The following is a 13462-nucleotide window of genomic DNA, read 5'->3' as shown; positions in this document are numbered from 1 at the left end:
CCACCTTCTTTTCCACTGGAGTCTTTTGTGTGTTTGCATATTCCATATTGTTTCAGAATCAATTAAGGGGAATAGTCAATGAGCTGGTAGCTGTGTGCTGCGCTCATGCTGAAGAGGTTTGGCAAAATGATTTTGCCTGGGCTCTGACAGGAAATGCATGAGTCATACATTGAAGCCAATTGCTTTTCAAATTTGCTCTTTGGCTGCACATCAACACACTCGCTTGGGCCCCGTTTCGCAAGATGGACAGCTATAAGCCACGTTGCCTGACAAAAGTGTCTATATAAGCAGTCGTTCTGAAGTGCTGATTCTGTTATTTGATTTGAGGATTAAACATGCAGTTGCAAGCCATCTGTTTCCCTGGGTTGACGTCCTTGAGAGGTTAGATTTCTACAGATAATGCCTCATAAATGCAAGTGGTATTTTGAGAGATCGGAATTAGCCGAGACATATGCCACTGAAATTATCTGCCTTATCCTGGAGAACTGCTTACATTTTGACATCCCTGCCCAAACTGAAAAGAGAAGTTTACTCTCATTGTTGCTGATTTAGAACCCTGCTGCTTTCTGGCCAAATGCCACGAGACTGAGACAGTACATTTTCAGTTAGTACATGAAAAGCTCTGCTAACTATTCAAGCTGTGGCTCTCTTCAGGATCTTCCTTCAAGTGATGCCTGGGAACAGGAAAAAATCCTTTCAGCTTCTATTATCAGAGCGGCCTCTCACGTTGGGCCAACAGGAACCAGAAGGTAGGTGAGAAGCTATTGCCGCTGAGCACACTTGAAATCAGATGGATTTCTCTCAGTGTAATCCAGGGATCGCCAACCTTTTGGGGTCCGCTTGAAAAGCTGCTATGGCCGCCACTTGCACATCCTGCAAATGAGCACAGATCTATTACCTACAGCATAACGATTATTTCAAGCCTATTTTCATTGAGTAGAGGACACCCTGTGGGTGCCAGGGATGGCTTGTGTGGGCCCATGTATCCTAATACGTACATGTTTCATTATACTGGGGATAGAATCACTATTTGCTAATAACTAAGACAAAGTTTATTACCAGGGCCGATTCTACCATTGGGCAGAGTGAAGTGACCACATCAGGGCAGGGAGCCGCTGTGAGCTGTTGCAGGATGGAGCTGTGTGACCACATGCCCTGCTTTGCACCCTCTGAGTTAGCCTGCTGCCCTCAGGTGCAACGGAGGACATTTCCTCTCCTCAGTGTTGAAGCAAAGCTCAGCTTTCAACCCAGCCAGTCTTGGGCATGGATTAGAAGAGGCAGCAAAGTGTATTGGGCTGATAGTTACAAAGGTTGCTTAGGGTGGACATAGGCCTGTAGGCAGGGCTGACCCAATATATTTTACTGCCTGAGAAGAAGCTGTCCAACGCCTTCCTCACAGAGGAGGGTCTGGCACCTTCTGTGGGAGACATTCCCCCTGGGGGTTTAAGTACAAGGCTCAAACCAATTTCCCAACCAGTCAGACTTTATCCAGTAATGCATTGCAGGTCAGAGTTCGAAGAGTCTGCGAGAACATTTGCATTAGGGGACACACTATATAGGCAAAATATGTCTTCTGCCATCCTAGCACATCAGCATCTCTCAACCAACCACAGTGCCCTGAAAGACAAGTTACTCAACCCATTTTTACGGCACGCATCAGAAGCTTCCTTGTACCTTATATGGAGTTGTTTTTCACTTTAACATTCAAGTCGCTTAACAGGTTCTTACCAGGTTTGTGGCCAGGCCACACTGTTGCATATGAGACACTGGTCTTACTGATAAGGAGTTTAACAGAAATCCCATGCTACTTCCCTGTGAAGCTTTTGCCACATGCTGAAGATGCACACACATACATACCCTTTTCTTCTGATTGAAAATTGGTTTTAAATTATTTTAAAACTGTAATTTTATACTGTTGTAACCCACCCTGGGCCCTTATGTTTAATGGTGGGAAAAATAAACAACATAAAATAAAATTGGATCCAAAGAGCTTTAAAGCTAATATTTATACCCCGCCCATCTGGCTGGGGTTCCACAGCCACGCTGGGCAGCTTCCAACAAAATATTAAAATGCAATAATCCATCAAATATTAAAAACTTCCCTAAACAGGGCTGCCTTCAGATGTCTTTTAAAAGTCTGGTAGTTGTTTTTCTCTTTGACATCTGGTGGGAGGGCAGGCGCCACTACTGAGAAGGCCGTCTGCCTGGTTCCCTGTAACTTGGCTTCTCGCAATGAGGGAACCGCCAGAAGGCCCTCGGCGCTGGACCTCAGTGTCCGGGTAGAACGATGGGGGTGCAGACGCTCCTTCAGCTAACACCTTGAACCTAGGAAACTGCCTTATACTGAGTCAGGCAATTGATCTACCTAGCACCATATTGTCTACACCAGTGCTTCCTAACCTTTTTCTGACAGTGGCCCCCTCCAACCTCTTCCTTCTTGTGGCCCCACAGAACGTGTCTTATTTATAATTTTTATATTTATACAAAATACAATCACATAAAAGGATAGGATCATCGTGAAATATTGTTGAAGCAGAAAAACATAGAATCATAGAGCTGGAATGGTCATCTTTCTAATGCAACCCCCTGAAACGTAGGAAACTCAGCTAAAGCTAATTGCCCCCCTCCCATCTCTTGCTTGCTCATCTTCCCTCTAGGTGGCTTCATCAGGCGAGCGTTTGCTGCCCCCCCCCCAGCTCCTTCTAGTGCCATCCGTCTTCATGGCCTTGTGCCGCTTGGCATGTAGCACAAGCTCTGCTTTAACTGTCAGTCACCATGAGCTACTCTCGGAAAGAGGCTTACCAGCTCATAAACTGAAAGCAATCCTATTTACTGCCATTTCTAGATTCATAGATTGCTTGCAGCTTGTTACTGTTCTAGTAACACTTTCCCACCCCCCCCCCACCCCCACCGTGGGCCAGACATCTCAGGTACTTTCCGTTTTTCCTGACAATAGTTAGGTAGTTCGAACGGCCGCATGCAACCTGCATTGTTTCATCTTGTGTAATGGGATTGAATTTAAGTGTGTGTTTGTGTGTGCATATATATATATACACACACATAGTCCGATTGCCACACAATACATAGTGCGTATTCGGGTCCAAAATAATTTTAATGGTCAAAATGGTAGTGTGTTACAGCTAGACTCCCCCCCGCCCTTTTGGAGGAATGTTAAGGGAATTTGCTGGGCTTAAAAAAAAAATCTAGAAAGGGTTAATTGGCTTCCTTTATATTCCTCTCTCTGGTGACTTTTCTCAGTCAGCATTATTCAGTCCTGCTTCCACTCTGCAGACCGCTGATGGTAGATGTATATTCTGAAAATAAACTTGAATCTATTAAAGTGGCTAACATACAGTGATGTCCCTGTTTTGTAAATTGAGTTCAGGCATAGGCTATCTATCTGTTTGGCAGCCGCAGAGGTGTCTTTTTTTGTTTGAATTTTACTGTTTAAGATTGCTGAGTTGCTTTTGAAGGTGGAGTGGGGTCAGGGTGGTATCAGATTCACACATTACTGTCTTTACTAAATTTATATGAATGGCCTCCTCTGAAGATTGAGGAACTTGAGACTAGCATTTCTGAAGCTTTTCTGACTTTCAGGGATATGATCAGGGTGGTGGCAGCAGGTGACGGGAGGAAGCTGAAGTTTGGGGGCAAAATGAGGAATTCTGTTTTGTTTCAGTTATTCATCTAGATTCATTTATAGCCTATTTTTCCCCAGACTTAACGGACCCAACATGTGTTACAAAGTACATATAGACAATGAAATCACAATAAAAACCATTTGATCCATAAAACCAAATAACACCCACACATTATCAGACCTTCAGCACATTAAAAGACAGTCCCAGCTAAGGGCACATAATTTCATATTTTTATTTTTAAAAAGTTAATTATTTATAAAGCATCTCCAGTTTGAATATGTCAGTGGACTTTGTGTAAGGATGCCCTCAAAGTTGCTTAAAATTCCCACAGTGTGTGTTTAATATAGTGTGCCTGAGGTTCTTATTCCCACTTGGACTATATCAAGCCTATCTCGATAGCACATTCATCATAGCAATAGCTGCAAACTAATTCTAAAGCATTAAAGCAAAATTGTATGGCATAATAAAGGGGCAGTCCCCCCCCACCCCCATTTTCTATTAAAGTACTGATGTTACATCAGGGAAAAGAGTCATCATTCTTAAGAGAGAGTTTGCATTTCCCAGGGCTTCATGTTTGCCTGTCAGGCTAATCCAACATGTCTCAAACCATCATAAAACATCATGGCACAAGAAGGAGGTAGCACCAAGACTCACCACAAGTCTCTTGAAACCCTGGAGGAGAGGCGGTTTTAGGGCAGCGTGCTCAGTTTCCCCACACTGGGTGCTGAGTGGAGAGGGCACCTGGTAAGCACTTGCCTGGCTACAGGAAGGAGGTGTGAGGGCTCTGAGAGGGTCTTATAGTTCTCCCTCCTTCTCTCCCAAAACTAGTTAGTGCTTACTCAGCTTTGGGAAGAAGCAGGGCTTTTTTTCACCTGGAACTTATCAGAACTCCATTCTGGGACCTCTCAGGTGGGCGCCATTGCCATTATAAGAGAACAAGGGTGGTGTTCATGGTGAGTTCCAGCATCTCTTTTTCCTGGGGGGGGGGAGCACTGGGAAGGAGAAGGGAGGGCTCTAGGACCCTGCCAGAGCCTCACACATCCTTCCCAAAGACCAGCACGGCACAAGGGTTGGAGGCACCAACTTTTGGCCCAGCTCAGGGCACCAATAGTAGCAAAGTCCGCCCCTACCTGGAGGGCTCTTACCAGACAGGGTAGATGAATACATGATCTCAGAAATATACAGGTCTGATTGATTCATTTTCTGAAAATTTGCCTTCCATTCTCCAACACTGGCATCCAAGTGGGAGCCTTAGGCTGAATGTTATCAAGCACCAGTTCATCTCTGTAACACCCTTCATTCAGGGGTCATGGGGTGGTTTACAATATAATAACACAAAAATACATACCATAGTAATGAACAAAAGCAATTACCCCCCCCCACCCCAGTTTAGATTATTCAAGAAGCCAAAGGCCTGGGAGAAGAGGATGTTTTTGCCTGGCACTTAAAGATATGTAATGAAGGCACTAGCTGAACCTCCCTGGAGAGAGCATTCCATAAATGAGGAGCCACTGCAGAAAAGTCCCTTTCTCATGTTGCCACCCTCTGGACCTCACACAGAGGAAGTACACGAAGAAGGGCCTCAGAAGATGATCTCAGGGTCCAGGTTGGTTCATATGGAGAGCGGCAGCCTCTGAGCTATCGCAGTCCTGAGCCATTTAAGGCTTTATAGGTCAAAAGCAGCACTTAGAATTGGGCCCAGAAACTAATTGGCAGCCAGTAGAGTTGGGACAGGATTGGTGTTTCATGCTCAAACCATCTTGCCCTGGCGAGTGACCTGACTGCTGAATTCTGCATCAGCTGCAGTTTCTAAACTGTCTTCAGAAGCAGCCTCACATATAATGTATTGCGGTAATATAACCTTCAATGCAGTATTTTAATTAATGTGACTAGTAAACACAAATACCACTCATACCCCATTTACCTTAGTGGGACCTACACCTGAAAATCTCCTGAAAGCTGTGTAATATCTTTTTGCTTGATACTTTACTGCAGATAGTTTGACACACACACACACTTTTCTTTCTGAGTTTTGGAAAAGTATTGGACATGTGCTCAAAGTACAGGAGGACCCACAAGCTCAGGTTTGGTCCCATTTTAACTAAAATATGCTCCCCACCCTGTAGCCTTTAAGCAAAATGGCCACTGAAATCTTGTGAGAAAAAACACAATGTCCTGTTTTTTTCTGGGGCGCTTGGAAGGTATGTGTGGTGTTTGCCTCCTAGGTGTGTCATAGGAAAGGGTTAAATGAGTGAGAATGTGATTGGCCAGTGGGAATGCAAGGGGGGAGTAAAAGTTAGAGTGGGAGGTTTTGAAAGTCAGTTGAGGTTTGGGAATTGGAGAAGGAAGAGGGAGGCATAGGCAGTGGGTTGGTCGAGTTGTATTGTGAGAGAGTGAGAGGAATTGTCAGGTGGAGTCAGATAGATAGTTGGGAATAATCAGTTTGAAGTATTTAGGAACTAAGATGGTAGATGAAGGGAACGCAGTGGATGTAGCCTACCTTGATTTCAGCAAGGCATTCGACAAGGTGCCCCATGATATTCTTGTAAAGAAGCTGGTAAAATGCGGTCTTGACTATGCTACCACTCAGTGGATTTGTAACTGGCTGACTGACCAAACCCAAAGGGTGCTCATCAATGGTTCCTCTTTATCCTGGGGGAGAGCGACTAGTGAGGTGCCACAGGGTTCTGTCTTGGGCCCGGTCTTATTCAACATCTTTATCAACAACTTGGATGATGGACTCAAGGGCATCCTGATCAAATTTGCAGATGACACCAAACTGGGAGGGGTGGCTAACACCCCAGAGGACAGGATCACACTTCAAAACGACCTTGACAGATTAGAGAACTGAGCCAAAACAAACAAGATGAACTTTAACAGGGAGAAATGTAAAGTATTGCACTTGGGCAAAAAAAAAAAGAGAGGCACAAATACAAGATGGGTGACACCTGGCTTGAGAGCAGTACATGTGAAAAGGATCCAGGAGTCTTGGTTGACCACAAACTTGACATGAGCCAACAGTGTGACGCGGCAGCTAAAAAAGCCAATGCAATTCTGGGCTGCATCAATAGTAGTATAGCATCTAGATCAAGGGAAGTAATAGTGCCACTGTCTTCTGCTCTGGTCAGACCTCACCTGGAGTACTGTGTCCAGTTCTGGGCACCACAATTCAAGAAGGACACTGACAAACTGGAACGTGTCCAGAGGAGGGCAACCAAAATGGTCAAAGGCCTGGAAGCGATGCCTTATGAGGAACGGCTAAGGGAGCTGGGCATGTTTAGCCTGGAGAAGAGGAGGTTAAGGGGTGATATGATAGCCATGTTCAAATATATAAAAGGATGTCATATAGAAGAGGGAGAAAGGTTGTTTTCTGCTGCTCCAGAGAAGCGGACATGGAGCAATGGATCCAAACTACAAGAAAGAAGATTCCACCTAAACATTAGGAAGAACTTCCTGACAGTAAGAGCTGTTCGACAGTGGAATTTGCTGCCAAGGAGTGTGGTGGAGTCTCCTACTTTGGAGGTCTTTAAGCAGAGGCTTGACAACCATATGTCAGGGGTGCTCTGATGGTGTTTCCTGACTCGATGGCCCTTGTGGTCTATTCCAACTCTATGATTCTATGATTCTAAGATTAAGAAACTGCCAAGAAAAATTAACTGTAACCATAAGCTTGTTCCTGTATTTAAAGAATAAACTTGATTATTTGTTAATGTTAACAACTGACTAGACTCCGTGTGTCCCCGTGAGATACGGGGTGGTGGCACAGGGTCAATAGACCATCAAATGTCCGGGGGCCCTGTGTGATCGCCACAGTATGCTTTAAGGATAGTATCTAGGAGGGCTTTCTCAGAACATAAAGGGACTGGGATCCCTTATAACTCATGCTCTGGATATAAACCTAACACAAAACGCGACTGCCCTATATGCTGTAGTACATCCATATAGTCATCTGATGGTGGAGCGGATGGGTTAACTTTCCTCAGTTATTCTTCCCTAAATGTGACTCATAGTTTTTAATCTATAAGCTAGAGAAATGCCCTCCCACATACTGAAAAGCCACTCCACTCACCGTGTCCTCTTAAAAAAAATATATGAAAAAATGAAACGCCAGCCCTACTTTTTGCTCACCCCGGGCAACAAAAATTTGGAGAAGTTGGAATGAAAAACGAATTCAGTGTCTCATTGCTGGAATCTTTCTTGAAGTGAAGTGGAAGCCTTCATTCATCGACCTAATGAATTGAAAATCCTGCTGACCGGTTCCATTTTGGTCAAGGGCCAGGAGCGGTGTGAGTCTGCTCTCCTTTTATGCGTATGCGTATGTCCCATTAATGTTAATGAGAAGGGTGGCTTGCTGTCGCTATGAAAACATTTTTGCCTTTTCCTTTTTTCCCTTGAGCTCTCTGCCGGGCTCTTTTGTCACAGAAAACCTATTCCACCCCCTGTTCATTGTGCTGGGGGAATAAAGGGAAGGACAAAGCTTAAGAGCATGAAAGCAATTTTTGGCTGGGTGTGGCTATGTATACGGCATTGCCGCCTTCTGCCCATCACTTCTCTAAACAGAATCACATAGCAACCCAGTTTCCCCCCATCACATAAACACAGACACATACACTAGCTGCACCCCTGCTGCTCCCACTTACATTCTCATGGACATTTGTTACCAATTTGTGACATGAGGGCACAGAAAACCAAGCTGCTGCACTCTTGTGAATGCTTCCAAGTTAAAACATTCCTGACCAGTTCAATGGGATTTATACAGTGGTACCGCGGGTTACATGGGACGTAGCTAGCGCTGCGGGTTAAACCACAGAGCCTAGGGATTGCCGATCAGAAGGTCAGCGGTTCTAATCTCCGTGACAGGGTGAGCTCCTGTTGCTCGGTTCCAGCTCCTGCCAACCTAGCAGTTCGAAAGCACGAAGTGCAAGTAGATAAATAGGTACTGCTCTGGCGGGAAGGTAAACGGCGTTTCCATGCGCTGCTCTGGTTCGCCAGAAGCGGCTTAGTCATGCTGGCCACATGACCTGGAAGCTGTATGCCAGCTCCCTTGGCCAATAAAGCAAGATGAGAGCCGCAACCCCAGAGTCGGCCACGACTGGACCTAATGGTCAGGGGTCCCTTTACCTTGGGTTACAGACGCTTCAGGTTACAGAGACTTCAGGTTACAGAGGCTCCAGGTTACAGACTCCACTAACCCAGAAATAGTACCTCGGGTTAAGAACTTTGCTAAAGGATGAGAACAGAAATTGTGTGGCGGTGGCGGCAGCAGGAGGCCCCATTACCTAAAGGGGTACCTCAGGTTAAGAACAGTTTCAGGTTAAAAATGGACCTGCAGAATGAATTAAGTTCTTAACCCGAGGTACCACTTTATAAAGTTCTTACTAGTGTTGTAGGTTCTGTACAAAGACTGTATACACACCATACATTTAAAACACTTTATCCCCCACCCCCCCCAAAAAATCCTGGGAACTATAGTTTAACCTTTACAGAGCCACATTTCCCAGCACCCTTAACAAACTGCAGTTCCACATAGGGTGTTTACACAGCCAAAGGTTAGCAAACAGCATAGGCTGTGCTCATTGGGCTTACAATCTAACAGAGCCAATATAAAAGCTTCTGGCAGCAGGACGCTCCCTTACACTGAAGCCAGTGTTAGAAACTCTCGGCTCCCAAACGCCTTAGGCGTCGAACATTCTGGCTCCCGAACGATTGAAAAAACGGAAGTGAGTGTTCTGGTTTTCAAATGTTCTTTTGGAAGCCAAACATCTGACGGGGCTTCCACGGCTTCAGATTGGCTGCAGGAGCTTCCTGCAGCCAATCGGAAGCCGCCTTTTGGTTTCCAGACATTTCAGAAGTCAGACAGACTTCCGGAATGGATTCCATGAGACCTCCGAGATACAACTGTATAAGCTAGGCACCAAATGGCTCCTTAAACCAGGGTTACAGTTGCCAAAATGGAATGCCTTGGGACAGACAGCCCTAAAGTTGTGTTTTTCAATATGACTTTCTGGTTCCTGAAATTCAATCTGGTTGTACAGATAAAATATAATGGATAGAATTCTACAGGATGTTGCGCTAGTGGATGAATACAGTCAAGATCTCTAGGCATTCACCTCCAAATGGTGGAGGCATCAGGTGCTATCCTGCCACCAGGGCATGTACACTTGGTCGCAAGTGGCCGATAGGCTGTTGCAAAACGCACCATGCAAATTTCAAATGCTGATTGGAGCCCCTTCCACGCACAAAGGACCCCTGCTCTTTGTGGAAGGGCAACTCGCAATCCAATCCACTGTGTAGTTCTACTCCTCGGCACGCCCTGTTGCTCAGTTTTATCCCCACCAACTGCAGTATGACAAGAATGACAACTGCCAGCTTTAAATGGTTGCAATGAGGATTTTGAGATGGTACATATGAACAGAAGAAACCTTGAAGTGGTGTATAAAAGTAAGGCATAACTAAACAACGAACATTCTGAATCACTTTAGCCATGTTAGGGACAAGAATTATTACAATTACTGTGTGTAACCCAAACCAGACTGGTTGCAAATTTTCATACCTTCTCCTTTAAATAGATTAATATGTCTCATAACATTTGAAAACTATGAAAACTGGTAAGGTACATTGCTGGCGTCGGTCCGCCTCGGGAGACAATGGAAGAGGGCATCTTTGGGGGTGAAGTCAAACTTTTGGAGTATTACAGTGCCTGTTGCGGTATGTTGTGCCAATGTAATTAAAAAGTTATATGGCTTAATTTCATTTTAACTGCCTAGTCTGCGATCAAAACTTTGCAAATACAGTATATTAAACACACATCTACAGTATGTGCTGTTTATTGGGCACCGCATTGATATAATTGCAAGGCATGTGTCCACACACACCTAGATTTTGAATGGAAGTATGAATATTATTATGTCCTCTACTTCCTTGCATGCACTTTAATCCCCCCCCCTCCTTTAACTGCAAGGAGAAGCCATCATAAAGGAATCCCTGCCTTGCTTTGGGTATAATAGAAGGTGCCTTCATGTTCTAACACCTTGCCAGTTGGAGAACTAAAATAAACCTAAAGGAAGAAAAGCTCCATTTACCACAGAAACCCCTAGTGAGATCGAAACTGTAGTTCATTTCTTCCAATAATAATAAAAAAGACACATCAGTGCCCTTCTTACTGGCAACTTTTTCTCTCTCCCTTTGCCATTGGAAGGCAGAATAAGGGAGGCAAAGCAGTATATTTAATTGTAACCTGCTATCTCTTAGAGTTTTCTACTCTCCTGCTTGCTTTAGCTTAGCGGGACATCCTGCTCTATTTTATCCGACTAACAAGGACTATGAGTAAAGCAGCTAGAGCTAGGGGTTAAATTTCTACCTTAAAAAAAAAAAGAAGAAACCTCCTTCAATGTATTCCATGAAGGATAGCAATATGGGATGCTACTTGACCTTCTCATTGTTCTATAATTTGATTGGCTGGATGCTGTTTGTGCTCTTTTCCCAGTCTCAGCATCTTGCAGTGCGAAGGAGGGAGAGGCGCTTAGACAATGACCAAGCCCAACGCAGGAGATTTTGCACAGAGCTAGAAAAAGAAGGAAAACCCTCCATATATCTTGAAACAATGAGTTGTTCCTTGATAAAACAAGGCAAGTGTTGATAGCCCTCCACTTAAGAAGGAGAGGACGCTTGGGCGAAATTAAAGAGAAGATCTAGCAGTTCAGCAATGGCTTTCTCTTTCTCTTCCCTTTTTCTTTTATTCTTCTTTTTTTTAACAAAAAAACCACCAGGTTTTTCTTTTCTTTTTTAGAACCTGCACTTCTCTCTCCCCCCCTCCCTCTACTGATCAGCTGAAGCTTAACATCGGTAACCAACTGAGATACTTGTTGTATTGCCTGTAGAAAGCACTCTCCAGTTTGTCAGTTTTAACAATCTCTGCACCATTGTTCGAGTCCTCAGTGTGCTTGCTGCTACTGCTTCTTTCTCATTCTCTTTCTGCTCGCTTTTCATGTTTGGTGTCATTGTCGTGAAGGGGGTAGGATGAAGCATGTATGAAGATCAAGGTAGGGGGAGCAGGGTATTGTTCTGATGCCTCTGTTCCGAGGACCAGGCAATGAGCAGGAAGAGCTTTTCTTAATCATTATTTTTATAAAGTGTGTTATACCTTGAGGAACAGGAGGGTGGGGAAGCATAAGAAGGAACTGAGTAGGGGGAAAGGGGTTTGAGATGGGAGCACATTTAGAATCTAGTTGCGAGCACAGAAAGCTGGGTTGTGCTGCTTTGGTTTGTGCACAGGCAATTTCCCATGCTTACGCAAGTGGACAACTTGGTCTCTTCCGTACATGCTTGCAGGAACCGAAACAGAGTGGTGATAATAAAGAGTGACGGTACACCTGAAGGCAATTGCCTTTGATAACCTAAGTGTGTGAAACCACTAGGAAATTGACCGGTTTGCACAAGCACATTATTTCCAAGCCGTGATTAGTTTTATTATCCGCTTGGAGTGAATGTGGGCATGGAGAAACAAGAGCCTGAGTCTTCCACCATTGGCCAATAATTGCATTTCAGCACAAGAGTGAGACACTTCAGCAAGACTTTGTCAGTTTGCTGCGCTTTGCTTGGGATGCTGCGCTGAGATCTGGAAGCAGGGAGCTTGGGTGTTTTGTTTTGTTTTGTTTCGAAGAAACCTACTGAAGCTCCTACCTATTTACTATTAATTGGAAATCTGTTGCAGGTGATTTTGAAAGCACCGGTTTGTTAGGAGAGATTATGTAGGTCGCTGGGACTCTCACTGAGAGGCAAGAATGGGCATCTTGAAATCAACTCACAGTAATTGCAGCTAAGCATATGGCCACAAGAAATTGCCTTATGCAGATTCAAACAACTAGTCCATCTAGCTCCATATTGTCAGTACTAACTGGCAGCAGTCCTTAAGGGTTTCCATGCAGGATGGGAGTCTTTCTCAGCCCTAAGCGGAGATGCAAGAAATTTAAACCAGGACCTTCTATGCGTACTCTAACCATTGATCCCCAGACCTTTCCCATTGATTCCCCATGGATATTCCATGATGGCAGTAGTGTCTTACTGTGCATTTTCTCTTGAATTTCAGAGAATTCAACAAAATACAGAACACTACCATGTGCATTTATATGCACACTTTAACCCAGTATATGCTATTTTGTACACATAACCTGAAGGGAGAACAGCATGACAAAATTCAGAAAAATGCAAATGTTGAAGGATGACTGTGTTTCAGTTAGACTTTTTCTTTGATGGCGGGGCAGGGCAGGGGAGTGTGAATTGGATAAGTACGCCTTTAAATGCAGACTGAATTGAATTTATCCCCCATCTCTAATGATGGCACAAGAGGACTTGAGCTCAGGTTATAAAAACCACCATCTTGCTGGCTTCAAGAGTAGCCAATTGTTGCAGTGGAAATGGCAAGAATTCTGCCTCTTCACAGGTAGAAGAATTTGCTCAATCGGGGGGGGGCGACAAGCTATACACTGGCATACGCCTGTTGCTGGACTGATTAGCAGCCGGAGTAACTTCTAGTGTGCACTTGCGTAACTAGATGTGCTCAAGGAAGGGACTCTCGAGAAGCAATTGGTAGGAAGGAGAATAACCAAGGCCAGTCCATGCTCTCACTTCTCCTCCTTGCTCTTTAGCCATCCTTTGTTCAGCGTAAGGGCCAGCCCTACCATTGGACAATAATGAGTTTGGTGTATCAGGTGGCAGGTTCTGGTGTGTGTGGAGTGGCAGCAGCAGTACTCCACCCCAGTGGCGGAGGAAGGGAGCGGGTGGTCGGCCCACCCCAAGTGCCATCTCTGGGGGGGGGGGTT

At 44.7% G+C, this 13462-nt stretch overlaps 1 long non-coding RNA gene across 3 annotated transcripts in view; it reads right to left on the bottom strand.

Annotated features, from left to right (window-relative positions):
- LOC310703232 overlaps positions 1 to 13462 on the bottom strand; it is a 403937-nt gene that overhangs the window by 13674 nt on the left and 376801 nt on the right. For all 3 annotated transcript variants that reach the window (XR_014524019.1, XR_014524020.1, XR_014524021.1), the window contains exon 3: positions 2 to 873. This is a non-coding gene — a long non-coding RNA (uncharacterized lncRNA). The remainder of the gene's footprint in view (position 1; positions 874 to 13462) is intronic.

The sequence above is a fragment of the Podarcis liolepis genome, assembly GCF_965112155.1.
Source record: "Podarcis liolepis genome assembly, chromosome: 1".
Taxonomy (NCBI): Eukaryota; Metazoa; Chordata; class Lepidosauria; order Squamata; family Lacertidae; genus Podarcis; species Podarcis liolepis.
Note: the sequence above shows the minus strand (reverse complement) of the source record. Positions and strands in the feature narration are given on the sequence as shown.